Source organism: Zonotrichia albicollis, chromosome 5 (genome assembly GCF_047830755.1).
Source record: "Zonotrichia albicollis isolate bZonAlb1 chromosome 5, bZonAlb1.hap1, whole genome shotgun sequence".
NCBI classification, from domain to species: Eukaryota; Metazoa; Chordata; class Aves; order Passeriformes; family Passerellidae; genus Zonotrichia; species Zonotrichia albicollis.
In genome coordinates this window covers 65,256,487-65,269,811 of record NC_133823.1, presented here as the reverse complement: position 1 = coordinate 65,269,811, position 13,325 = coordinate 65,256,487, and the positions used below count along the sequence as shown (strand labels likewise).

Sequence of the window (13,325 nt, the reverse complement as noted above, 5' to 3'; positions counted from 1 at the left end):
AACACCTCCAGCTTCTCACCTGTGCTCAGAGCCAGAGGAAAGGGAATCAGGCACTGGGAAGAAAAATGAATGACTCAACAAATAATATTAACAGATCTATCTGATTTCATTTGTCCAGTAAAAGGAAAAATTCAAGAAAAATTCATTTTATTTTAACCCACCTTATTTTGACAACACTGTCAACACTAGTCCTAGAATCATAGAATAGATGATATTTTTACCTCAAATGCTGCCAGTTGAACAAAAAATCACCTCCTACAAGTGTTACAATTGCACAGAGAACAGAAGCTGTCTTGTGTGCTATCACCATCTCACTGCTACTGATCACCAAACACACAGGAGTCTGTCCCTAAGGCATATTTACCATGTCCAGTGATTCCTGTTGCTAAACAAAGCAGGAGCACTTACCAACCACTACAGAAGGGTTGTGGAAACCCCCTGGAGCAGAGCCTGGGGAAAACAGGCAGGCACCTGATGGAAGTACTGACAGTCCTGTGCCCATTCCAACTGTAGTGCATTCCAAAGGAAAGGAACAAGGGCTGCAGTGGCACTCCTGTTTATGTTTGCCAATACATTCCCCCTCCACCTTGTTTTCCACGACAGACCTGGAATAACTAAAGTGGGAGCAGAGTCAGTCACAAGTAGTCACCAGCTTCAATTGAACCTAGGCCATCAGGAGCAGTCCCTGAGCACTGAAACCGCAGTGGAAACACCTCCAAGCTAACTAAATATCCTATCTGTATGAAGCACATCCAATCCTCTTTTTTTCCTTTTATTTCACAAATACTGCATGGGATGAAAGAATGTCAGGGCTGAACTCTCCAGAACAGATGTAGAACACATGTATTTGCATCAGTTTAAAGCAAGATTCCAGACACTAGAAAGCAGTTGTGGTTTGGCAGAGGAGATCCCTCATTTTAATTAGTTCAGGGTACAAATGATTTCTAGAAAGCCTTCCTCCTGCTGGAGTAGGGTTACTTCTGTCAGGATGGGTCTTCCAGGCAGATTTTCTTGGGGGGAAAACTGCAGGGGTAACCATTCCAACCCAACACTCCCAGCCCACGACAGCAGGCAAATTCACACCTAGAGAGGTTCCCCAAGTCCCCTGGGTAGTGCCAGCAGCCACCTCAGAACCAGGTGTGACTGCAGCCCGTGGAGCATGACATGAGCACAGATGTGCCTTTCTTCCTAGCTCAGCCCAAGGGAAATTGAGTCAGGGTGGGACTAGCTTGGCTAATGAGCAGTGGCCATTTCCTATCTGCTAAGTAAAGTACTGATATCACCCCACAGAAAATCTTTGCTCCCTGTTGCAATTATTTCCCTCCTAAGTTTGCTGAGCTTCCATGTTCTGCATAAGTGACTGTTCTAAGGCACATGCAGAATTATTCCACAACCAAAAACTTGCTCTTAATTAGAGGAGAAACATAAGAAAGAAAGAATCAATGCTTCTGATTGTGTCTCCTGACATATTAAACTCCAAAGCCTGGGATATTGCTCGTTTGTCATGTCCTCAGCATCAGGGTTGGCCAGAGAATTGGCCAGAGAATCAGGCAATGACATCACCACAGCAAACAGAAAAGACACCACTCAGATTTGTAAAGGGAGGGCAACAAAGAAAGATGAAATGGTTGCATTTCTTTCCAGACCCAACTTCAGCTTACAGAAGACAAGGGAGGAATGCCATGAACTGAACTTGGATTGACAGAAGGGACCCCAGAACACTGGCTGACATGTCACTGACCCTGTCCCCTGTGCTACACTGTCCTGCCCAAGAACCAGGTTTGCTCCAAGGCCAGCCCCACCAGGAGGGCAGGAGCCCACCCTGGGTGGGACCTTGTCCAGCCAGGACACTGTCCTGCCTCTTGCTATTTGAATAATCACCAGCAACTGTAGCAGAGCTCTCTTTACACTCCTGTCCTTTCCTCATTTACAAGGTTTAAACTGTCAGCTCTACAAGACACCAAGTTTTCATCACCTCACTCTCTGGATCAGCCTTGTTCAAGGGGACAGCAGGATTTTTCCTGGAGATAAGGGCCACAGGCAGCCAGAGAACAGGCACTTCCCTAAGGCACATCCCCTCCCCAGGAAGCAGGACAGAGCTCAGTCCGTGCTCACCATGACACATACTCCTCTCTGCATTTGCACTGCAGCGTGCAAAGCTTTGCTCCACTCAAACCAGAGGCAGTCAGCACACTTTGGAAAATGTTACTATTTATAGAATGTCCTGTGCTTTTTTGCTGTACTAAGGTTTCATCCTTTCTCCATTGTTCATAGATATTTTCCATAAAAAGCAAACCTCACCGCTCTACATTTAATGGATAGATTCTGAGGGGAAAAGCTGAAAAGAAAAATAACATCTCTGGGAGTTAAATCAAAGGAAGGGTTAGTTTTTCCAGCTGGGCTCTGGACGATGGAAGACAGTCTGTCATTCCGAGGCCAGAAAATGTCTTTTACATACACCAGTCTCAGCAAATCTACCCTGAGTTATAAGGTTTATTTTATAATAGTTTAAGTCTTATATTGTACTTGACTTCTGCTGCTAACAGCCAAGGCTCGTGCAACAGCTATTGGTTAGAAAGCAGCACCTAGGTAATTTCATTTTGCCAAAACACAACGTGCAGCCATAAATCCAAAACAGTCCTTCCCAGGTTGTTTATTATTATTATTATCATTAGAACAAACACTAAAGTTTGCACAGTGTCACTGTAAGCCAGGAGTGTTCTCTAGGGGCAGCTCTTCTGGGAGAGCAAGCAAGGGGCTGTGGAACATCTCCTGAGTGCAAACTTGGACTGTATTGTTCACACCTCAGCTCACTTGGAAATGAAATGCTGGAAATTCATCCCATGGGTCAGTCTCGAGCACCAAGCTCCTGGCTTCAGCTACTGAAAAACTTACATATTTACAGGAGTCAAAAACCAGAGAAAAAGCAGCCAGGAAAGAACAATGGACAGGTAAAATTCCTAAGCCATTGAAATCCCCATGAAAAGGTCAATTTAGCCAAGATATTAGTCAGCGCAGTCCTTCTACCAGAACCTACAACTGGGAAGGTTTTGGGGTTCAATCCAACAGTGAAAACATAGAAGGCTGGACATTGGCAGGCATCTCTCCAGAGACCAGAACTTCCCTTCCTTTGTCCCTTTTCTGCTGCAGCAGATTAATGTGACACAGACCACCTTGACCTCAATTTGCTTTTTCCCCTTTTCTAGTGATTGGTCTGAGCAATAACCCACATTACTACAATTTAGCCAAGACAAGGAAAAGCTACATCAAGTTCCTCTAGCAAGAATGAGAATTCTCCTCAACAACCAAAATGCAAACTGACTCAACAGCATTGTTCTGCTCACAGTGGAGGGATGGATTAGAAACTACCAAGTGTTTGGACACACGGTGAGATGGGTGTTATACAGACTACATGCACAGAGAAGAAAGAGTCATCCACAGTCCTCTGAGCACATTAGATCATCTGAGAGCTCAAATAAAAATTATAGAAACACAAGAAAGTGCTGAAACCCCCCAACAAATGATTATACACTGACCAAGAAGGCCACCAGCCCCTCCTCCAGGTGTGCAGACCCCCAATATCAGCACAGACCTCCAGTTCACAGCACTGTGTCTATTCATGTGTCTCTGCTAGGCCTGCACTGTAACTTCTCTGCTGACTTCAGGAGTAAATTACTATTTCCAAAAGATACCTTTTCCTTTTCTTTCCTGCTTTGTCTTTCTACTTAACTGCATAGAGTGTTGCAAGCACTTTATTAGTGCTGCTCTGCTCTGGTGAGCTCCATATAACAGTGTATATTAGAAGAGATTATTACAAGTCTGAAAGTGTTCATTATCACATTTGTGATATGACATTATCTAAATTGTGGGGAATGGAACAAATACATTCCTAGGTGACAATCAACACGGTGACTGAGGTCAAGCTTCTGGCTTACTTCAGAGCTGCAGGGTATCTGTTTCTTTTTTCAGTTTAGGAGTGCCAGCGCTTCATCTCCCACCTGGTTCCCTTTCCATGTGTGACTACCCCACTGCAGCTAACAATTACTCACCCTCTAGCTATGGATGCTACCAATTCTTTCACAAAATACCTCGCAATTACAAGCTTCCAGGAACTGCCTGAAAGGACAATGAGGAAGTGTCCACAGACACTGTGCATTCCAGCCAGGTTCCCTGTGTCCTGTTCTCCACTGTGGCAGCTCAGCTCCTTATGGCAAACACTTCTGAACTGAGCGCTTTGTGTGCACTGTGCACTGTCCCAGCAGCACAGGTGTGACCCCATCCCTCCCTGTGCCACCAGCTGTCCCATTCCAGGCTCCCAGTGGGGTACAGCAGCCTCCAGACACCTGTGCCCCACGCCTGGCAGGGGCAGAGGAAGAGGATGAGGAGCTGACCCCACTGGAGCAGTGGGGCACAGGTGGCTCCTGGCTGGAGCCCAGCTCTGGCCCTGCCCCGCTCCCAGTGCTCCCGTGTGAACCTGGAGCACATTTCTGGCTGCCAGCACAGGTGTGAACTGCACCTGGCGAGGCGTTCCCTTTGTTCTGTGCCTTACCAACGGGAGCTCACAGGTGCTTTGAGGTGACAGGACTGTCCCCAAGGGAAAGAAAGGCCCTCTGCTCCGGGGGTGCCCGTGGCTGCTGTGCTCCAGTGAAATCCTACAGTGCACCATCGCTTCCTGCAGCATCCAGGCTCTCCTGGCCAGCTCCATTTGCAGTCTCTGGGTCATCTCCTGCACTCTCAACATTCATCTTTCTAATGCCTTTCAAGGTGTAAATTATCTGGGGTTTGCTTTATGCCCTCTTATGCCCCAAATGTGGCCCCACCTTCCATACACTCCAAAGTCCTTGAAAATTGAGCTCAATCCTGCTGAGCTACCCCAAAATCCACTGTAAGTCCCTGACTTCTCTTGGAAAGTCAAGATGTGCCTTAAGGACACCAAAATCTCCTTTATCAACCCAAACCTGCACACAGCTCAGCTCCAAGTCCAGCAGCACACTCAGTGCTGCAAATAAATGCAATTAATCATTCTTGCAAATCAAATTTGAAGGGGGAATGAACAACACCCACCTCAAACACTGGGATTTCTCTCTTGTAATCATGGACAGGAAGGAAGAACAATTCAGGAACACTGCAAGAAAGGTGTCCCTGCTCATGGCAGAGGGGTGGGACTTGTGACTTTTAAAGGTCCTCTCCAACCCTGCCTATTCCATGATTCCATTCTATTGTCAGGGTAATGAAATTGATCAAAATTCCTCTGGACAGGAAAGACATGCAGGTTTTCTTTTGCCCCACAGCACAAATACCTGGCTGTTATTCACAGCTGTTATGTCACTGAAATTGTACAAATCATACACTCCATGAAATACACTCAGCTCTCCTAACTCATACTTCACTTGGATGATTTACAGCAAAGAACAAGAAAATAAAAGATGCTCTGCATTTCTCCTTGTTGTCCACATGCTTTCCCACATAGAGTCACAGCCAGCAGCCTGGTCCTGGGGAACAGGCACCACAGGAAATCATGCCATTTTTAGGCATTTAAAACCATCCACAGGTCATGCACTGAATGGGAATTTTTGGGAATTACTGAATGGGAATGATTTGTCTGTGCTACCACAGCAAAGACTTAAGGAGATGGATCTCAGGGAGGGAGGGAAGCAATAATTATACTAATTGGTCTTTTGTAAGTAACAGCTGATAAACACAAACAAAAGCTACAATGAACTTCAGACCTGCTTTAGCCTGTCCTACCATTTGAAACAAAATTGGGCTTGGTTTTACTGGTGGAAACCTTCTCCCCCCTCCCCTCCAGTGGAACAGCAGAGAAAGAACAAATCCTCATCTTACTAATCTCCCTAATTTCCACCAACAGATTCCACCTGTTATTGGAAGTGTCTAAACACTTTTGATGGCTGCACTAGTGCCCCCAGAACCACAGCCAGAACTTGCTCCAACTGCCATGGAAGCCTACACATCCAAGCTTGCAGGGCGCTCAGACACACCAGGGAGGATGGGGTCGTCCTCTCTGGCCTGTCCCAGCAAGCCCATCCCAAAGATCAGCACAGTGGCTGAGGGACTTGCTCTGGGACATAAAGGAGGAGTTCCTGACTATTGCATAATTTCCCAAGGCTTTTGTCAACAGCAGTGCTTATCACCTTGGATAAACCAGCAATATGTAATGCATACCAGAGCAGAGGTTAGGGCTAGACAGGGTAAACACACACCTGTGTAAAGAAGTTAGGACCTGTCTGCCTGCCGAGCTCCTCTGGCCACGCACTGGCTCTGGCTTGCAGGTGCAGCCCTGCTGCTGATACAGAGGCACTGGCCAGGCTGAAAACCCCACAGCTCCACAGGGAACACCTGCTCCCTGCTGGCTCACTAGGCACACAACAGGGAAAACCAAGAGTGTCCTCTGTGTGTCTTTGTGATGGCAGCCAACAGCAACTTCTGACCCACCAGCTGAAAGTCCTTTGAAGCGCTTTAAGGAAGCACTTTGGGGTCTCGTGTAAACCAGCACACTGCAGGAGAACCAGAGTCTGGACCATCTCCATGACAGCACTAAAAAGACACACTAACCGATAGCAGGGAACACCACAGATCGCAGACGTGAACCAAAGCAGTGGAAAAAAAATAAACGGGAAAAAAAACCCCAAAAACCTTCTGAAGTACTAGGGGTTCTAGAAAAAGGCTTTTCCAGGCCATAACAGTAAATCGGTACAGCAGAACCATCTGCAGCACGCACTGAGAGCCCCTCCCGGGATGGAACAGCTCTGGAGTGACCCTCGCTGGAGAAGGAGGGAATTGCAGCTCCTTTCCAAGGAGATCACACAACTCGGGCCAGAGAGGGAACCGAGGGAGTCGCGGGGCACAGCTGCCAGTGGCTATTGTACCTTTTTTCTAACATTACGTTAAATATGTGGTATAAGCCAAGGAGTGCTTCCTTTTTCAGGCTAAGCCATCCCAGCACATTCCATCCTCTCTCAACACAGATTTAACCTTTTGTGTCACATTTCTCCCTGAAAATCCCAAGTAGAACAGCACCCAGGACATTTGCCAGGCAGCAGAAATTGTGACCCCTTTAAAGCTCATGCAAAACCTTGCTTACATCTGCTGTGGAACCATGCTGGAGACAGTATTTCCTCTGCCCATTACCCAGCCATAATATAATAAAAAATAATCCCAGAAAATGGAAGGGATGGAGAGGAATAACACTCCTATTTCAAGCAAAAGTTATACAAAATAATCCTAACAACATATTTCTCACTGTCAAGAAATCTCTCATCAAACAATCTTTCTCACAACGCTCCACCTGAGGTTTTCCTTTAAAACAGCAGGTTTTGTTTTTCAGATTAAGTATGAAGCTATTACATTTATCACGTCACAGGTACTCACAGGAACTCTTCCAGCACAACTTGCTACTCCTCTCCCTGCTGGGCCTTGCAAGAAGTTGTCGTTCAGGTCTTGTCCCATGCTTCCCAGTGACCTTGAGGAAAAAAACGTACAACTCAGAACGGTTTTACACGGGTTTCCTGTTCACTGTGGGGTTAAGGGTTTTATGAGTATAAATAGAGAATCCTCAGCCTATTGGAGCCTCCTATCACCCTGTTCTTGTAAGCTTGTACAAACCTTAAGCCACTCTTCGAGACTTGGCACTTCCTCAAACCTACAATACAACACCTGTTTCTCCAAAAATAACTTTTACTACTGTGCCTTTTCTGCTATGCACCCCAAACACTCTGAGGGCTTATTTCACATGCCCATGTAGGCAAGAACATCCAAATTTCAGTACGCCAATCGAACTTGAACAGATATAATATGTTATTTGACAGACAACACACAGTTTAACTCCTGGGCACTGCCCGACCCGCGCAGGGACACGCAGCCACCACCAGGCCAAGGCCCAGAGACCGCGGGGCCTCACGGTCGCACCGCAGCCTCCCGGCGCTCACCCTGGGCCCTCTCCCGCGCACATCCAGCGGCGGTGGCGCTGCGGGCCGGGAGCACGGACGCGTTACGAGGCTCCATCCCCAGCGGAGCCCGGCCGGGCCGCGGCCGCGGCCGCGCAGCCCCACCGGAAAGACCGCGCGCCTTCCGCTACCGGCGCACAAGCTTGCCGCCCTGCCTCGCCATTGGCCACGCCAGCGCGCCGCTCGCCACGCTGATTGGACAGCAGCGCCAGACCCCGCCCCTCACACAGGAGGGCGGGCCGGCGAGACGCATGGGCGGTGCCGGCCGCGAGGGGCGGGGCCTCGGGGCGGGTGTGGGCGGGGCCTCGGGGCGGGTGTGGGCGGGGCCTCGGGGCGGGTGTGGGCGGGGCCTCGGGGCGGGTGTGGGCGGGGCCTCGGGGCGGGTGTGGGCGGGGCCTCGGGGCGGGTGTGGGCGGGGCCTCGGGGCGGGTGTGGGCGGGGCCTCGGGGCGGGTATGGGCGGGGCCTCGGGGCGGGTGTGGGCGGGGCCGGGCCGGCGGGAGGGAGTTCTGCGCTTCTATGGGGTTACTATTAGCATTTCGAAAATTTATTTTTAAAAATCAGTTTGTGCCTAAACTCGCAGCTTGCAATAGGATTTTATCCTAGGCTCTACGGCTCGTAAAGCATGTCGACAAAGTAACGCTTAAAAAAGGGTTTTTAGCCACGCCCCCCTCACTCCCAAAAAAGTCTCCTGCTCCCGTATTTATTAATTTATTTTCATTAAGAGGCTAGGAAAGCACACAGCTCAAAATTTGCAGATGTAGAGAGCAGTGAAACAGCGGGAAAAGGGCAAGATGAAGAAAGCAGGGGGAAATACAAAAGAAGTGAAATAAAGTTGCGACTGCAGAGTGCAGAATTGTCAGGGCAAAGTCACCGTCTGTGAAAAGCACACACAGCAACAAGTATGGAAAGGCAGAGCTCAGGAGAACAGCCCGAGGCCAGCACCTGCATGAGCATTGCTTGAACTGCCCCGGGCAGAGATTTTGGGGAGCACAGGACAGGCAGGAGCACACGTGAGGCAGCATCTGCTCTGCCCAGTAGCCAGCCACAGCAGGATAAACAATGTCCCTGGAATTATGGAGGGACCGAGGGGAATGACACTTTTATTTCAAGCAGGACAGCCACAGGAGATGAAGGAGGTGAGCAGGGCATACCTGCTCAGTGTCCCAGCCAAAACCAAAATTTCACAACCATTCCTGCCTCCCAGACCACCCACTGTGTCTTTGCAGGCACCTTCAGGGCTTTCCTTCAGCAGCAAAGAGAGAGAAATCCAAGCTCTGGCTTCTCCCTTAAAAAGGGACCAGAGGCACTGTTCAAGCTGAACACAGCACCAAAACCACAATGCTCTTCCTGGGGCAAAATGAAAGCTCTTGACAAGCCAAGAACACAGGGCGATCCTCTCTTGGAACTGAGGAAACTGATGCAGCTCTGCAGAAAGCAACCCAGCCATTTTTCTTGCTGCCAAGGTTTCTCTCGTCAAATAATCCTTCTCACACATTCTACCTGAGGTGTTCCTTCAAAAAACATGGTTTCCTGTCCAGATTCACTTCAAAACTGTAGATCATCACCTCACAGGTACTCATGGGTACTCTTCCAAGCACAGGTTGCTGCTCCTCTCCCTGCTAGAGCCTGCAAGAAGTTATGGGTCAGTTCTTGTCCCATGCTTCCCAGTGACCCTGAGAAGGATAAGTCCAACTCTTATTTAGAATCACCACCACAGGCTTGGGTCACAATTGGATTAAGTATTCTGTAAATTACAGGAGATGGTCCTCAGCCTACTGGAGTTGATTTGTCTCTGTCTCCCACAATCCTAACAGAGACTTCCTCACTCCACACCCCATTCAGTGAACACCCTGAGCTGGGAAAGCAAAGACAAGGGATATTTTGAAAACATCCCTGCCATGAGGCTGTCCAGACATGGGACAAAGCCCTTCCCACCACCCTGCTGCCCTTTTCCCACTCTGAGTACCTCTGGAAATGCACATCCAAAGCCAGGTCAGACACACAGTGATGTTTTCTACCTGCCAGACGCTGCAGCCACCAGGAGCCTCAGAATTCCAATTCGGTGAACCCTGCAGGGAAAGCCAAGTGGTTGGTGCACAAACAAAATAAAAGTCACATTTTTAATAGTTAAAGTATCCCTGGGAGTTACTGTCTGCTTACAGCAGCAAGCTTCATACACTTACAGTTCTGTTAGGAGCACCAATCTCGGGTTCTTTCCCTCTGAAGCCCAGCTCCAAACGGGAAACTCCTCACGACTGCTCCTGAGAGAGGGAAGAGGAACTTGAGGAGCTCAGGAAAGCGACTCCGTGCCCTGAGCCCTGGTTCACCTGCCCGAACACCCGCAGTGCTTTTATACCCCCCCCAATCCCTGTTTTCCGCGTTCATAGCAATAAAACAAACCCAAGCTCGTTTATACTAATAAAACAAACCCAACGAACCCAAGCTCTGTCGGCAGCCCCAAGCCGCTCCCTCACAGCGCCGCCCCCATCACGGCCCCGCCGCCTGCTCCCCACAGGGCTCTTCTCGCTCCCCGCTCACCTTCACCGCGGCTGCGGCCTCAACACCCGCTCGGCTGCTCCATCATCCCACGGAGCCCGGAGACTGCAGGTCCCGGGCAGGGCAGCTCCAGGCCCGGGCTCTCCCGGTACCGCCGTCCCACATGGGCGGGGCCGCCGCCCGCCGCTCTGCAGTACGAGCCGCTCCCCACAAGGCGGCAGCCCTGCACGCAGGAACGCAATGGCGCATGCGCGTCAGAGGGGTGGTCTTTTGCCCTTAGACACCACGTGATGCGGGGCGTCAGTTCTGCACTGCGCATGCTCCGATTTGCCCTCACACACAGCTCCTCGGTCAGTGCGTATCCGCACCCTGCCGCTGCAGTACCGCATGGCAGCCGGCAGGTGGCCCCACTGCGCCCCGCGAGGCAGTGCGCATGCGCCGCTCAGGGTGCAGTGGCGCAGCACTGCCGGCAGGCGGCAGCAGCAGCGAGGCGCGGCCCGGTTCGGTCCGAGCGGGGAAACAGCGGGGTCAGGGGCTCGGAAACGGCAGGGGATAAACTGAAATAGTGCTCGTCTGCGCTTGGAAATAAATGCCTGCTCGCCGTCTCCCAGGAAAGGCTTCTCCAGGTGGGAGTGCTGGGAAACGGGACTTGGCGCGGTGTGTTTGTCCCGGCTGTAGCTGCAGGGGCACAGCAAGGCACGCAGCTCTCAGCACTCCCTGCTCCAAACACAGCCCTGGGCTCCTGCGTAAGCTGTCTCTGCCGTGTGGTTTTCTCCAGGAAAAAATAAAGAATTGCTCATGGCAATTGGGAGATTGAATTTCCACAAAGGGAGTAAGGAATAAAATCCCGCTCTAGGAGCCCCTGGGATCTGCAGGGCTGATAAGGGAAGGGACATTCACTCCCTACAGTGCCCACAGCCCACCTGCAGCACCAGCACAGGCTGCCAGCTGGGCTCTGCCAGCCCCTCTCTGTCACCCTCCCTGTGCTCCCTCTCAGTGCCCCGGGCAATCCAGCCCTGGATTGAGCAGCCCAAAGCTCTGGCTGGCAGCCCAGGGACAAAGGGACACTGCCAGGGATGAGGCACATTCCCAGCAAACGCTCCCAACAGAGCACACAGGCACCCCTGGAGCTCCTGGGTGGGGCTGGCATGAGGGCACAGCCCCGGGGGGTGGCAGTGACAGCAGCAAAGTGCCTCGGTCTTGTGGCACAGCAGAGACACCAAGGGCAGCAGTGCCCATGGAGGGGCAGGTTTACCTTCAGTTCCCTGTGGTGCAGCATCACCTTCCACCACAGACACATCCCAGGGAAAGCGTCAAGGGGACTCATAAAACCTCAGGATGCAACAAAATACAGCATCTATCACCCTGATTCTGTTCCAATAACCTCTGCTGAGAGCAGCCACCTCCCCAAGGCCTTCAGGCCTCCCAGGACTTTGTAGGGAACAGACCCAACTCCTCATCCTTAATCTAAATTCCAAGCACATTCTGTTAGAAAAATAGCAGACAGTATTTCATACAAAATGATGCAACAGAACTACAAGGAATAACAGAAGATTTTCCATGAATAACCAAAGTTTCTTTTTCCCCTTGTCTGTCGGACCAAATCTTTGCCATTGAGACACAGCTCTTAAGGGTCAAACCTCTCAAACCTTGCTGTTTCTCAGAGAACCGTGCCAGCACCGAGCTACTCCCGTGTGCCAGGAAGGGAAAACTCAAGATAAGAAAAAGTGAATTTTCCTCTCCCTCTCTGACCCATCACCAAAGCAGTTGTGCCAAACAACACCAATTCCTGAAACCCTTTGTGAGGAACCCAGCCCTCCCTGGGACACCCAACAGAGCAGGCATTGAAAAAGGAAGGAAAAACTCTACAAGCTTGTAGGAGGAAAGATTAGACCACTCTCCCCAGCTTCTAGAGGTAAAACCTCTTTGATCTTTCGTGTGCTAAGCCTACTGCTTTGATTTTCTCTAGAAAAACAAAACAAAAGCCCCACAAAAGCCTAAGCCAGGTGTGACAAGTAATGAAAGATGCTCCAAGTGCTTCCATCCCTGTGCACGAAGCAAACAGCCTGGCACCTCCCTCCCTGACACCAGGGCCAAAGCACAGAGGCCAGGGACCAGACAGGAGCAAGGAGCAGGCTGTGGGACCCACGTGTGCTGCACAAGAGCAAGCCCCAAGCCAGCAGCTGGAAAGCACAGTGGAAATAGGCATGAAGTTTCTTGGTGGCAACAAGAGCAAAACTGCAGGGAATGGCAGGAAAAAGAGGAAAAGGCTACAGGAACAAATGAGCAGAGGAAAAGAACACATAATTCAGCTGTCAAGTCAAAGCAAGTGCAGCCCTTGAGCCTCCCATGCATACACAACACCCCAAATCCAGCGCTTTCAGGGTGCATGTTCCTGTGGCCCATCTGTGGTGGAGGGAGCTGCAACAAGGCACAGTCATTGGAGTGTCCCTACCTGAGGCACAATTGGCCAAAAATTAAAAAAACCCCAACAATTATTTTGAAACTGTTTCTCTTTAGTAACTATTTATCTTATCTTAGCTGGAGTTCACACTTTACTCAGAGCTATCTCGGCCAAAAGAACCCTTACCCAGCAAACCATGAACTGCAGGAATCCCAGGCAAATCCATTTCTCAGATTCTAGCTCCATTTGCTTGAGGATTCATAAGAAAATGACAGAGTACTCCTCTAGAAAGGAAGCACTTAAACACATTTGATTCATTCAAGCCAAACGTTTTCCCCAAACTACAATGAAAAGAGAGTAAAAAAAGGACAGCCAATTACTGTTTGTGTTGATTACTGTAAGACACCTCCAGGTGGGAAAACATTGCTGCCAGCCTAACAAATCCCCTGTCTACAGCAC

General features: G+C 50.0%; 1 protein-coding gene across 4 annotated transcripts in view; it reads right to left on the bottom strand.

Moving 5' to 3' along the window:
- The window catches only part of LOC113459109 (ALF transcription elongation factor 1), a 107,655-nt gene extending 96,285 nt beyond the window's left edge, over window positions 1–11,370 (bottom strand). Inside the window, exons 1-4 of one of the 4 annotated variants that reach the window (XM_074541970.1) lie at window positions 10,505–11,370; window positions 10,150–10,227; window positions 9,933–10,035; window positions 7,390–7,480 (exon numbers count right to left, since the gene is read on the bottom strand). The gene's annotated coding sequence lies outside the window, so the exon portion shown is untranslated. Of the gene's footprint in view, window positions 1–7,389; window positions 7,481–9,047; window positions 9,593–9,645; window positions 9,822–9,932; window positions 10,036–10,149; window positions 10,228–10,504 lie in introns of those variants that run through there. The other 3 variants (XR_012580560.1, XR_012580559.1, XR_012580561.1) reach the window with 3 other exon arrangements.
- Window positions 11,371–13,325: the final 1,955 nt, after the last annotated feature.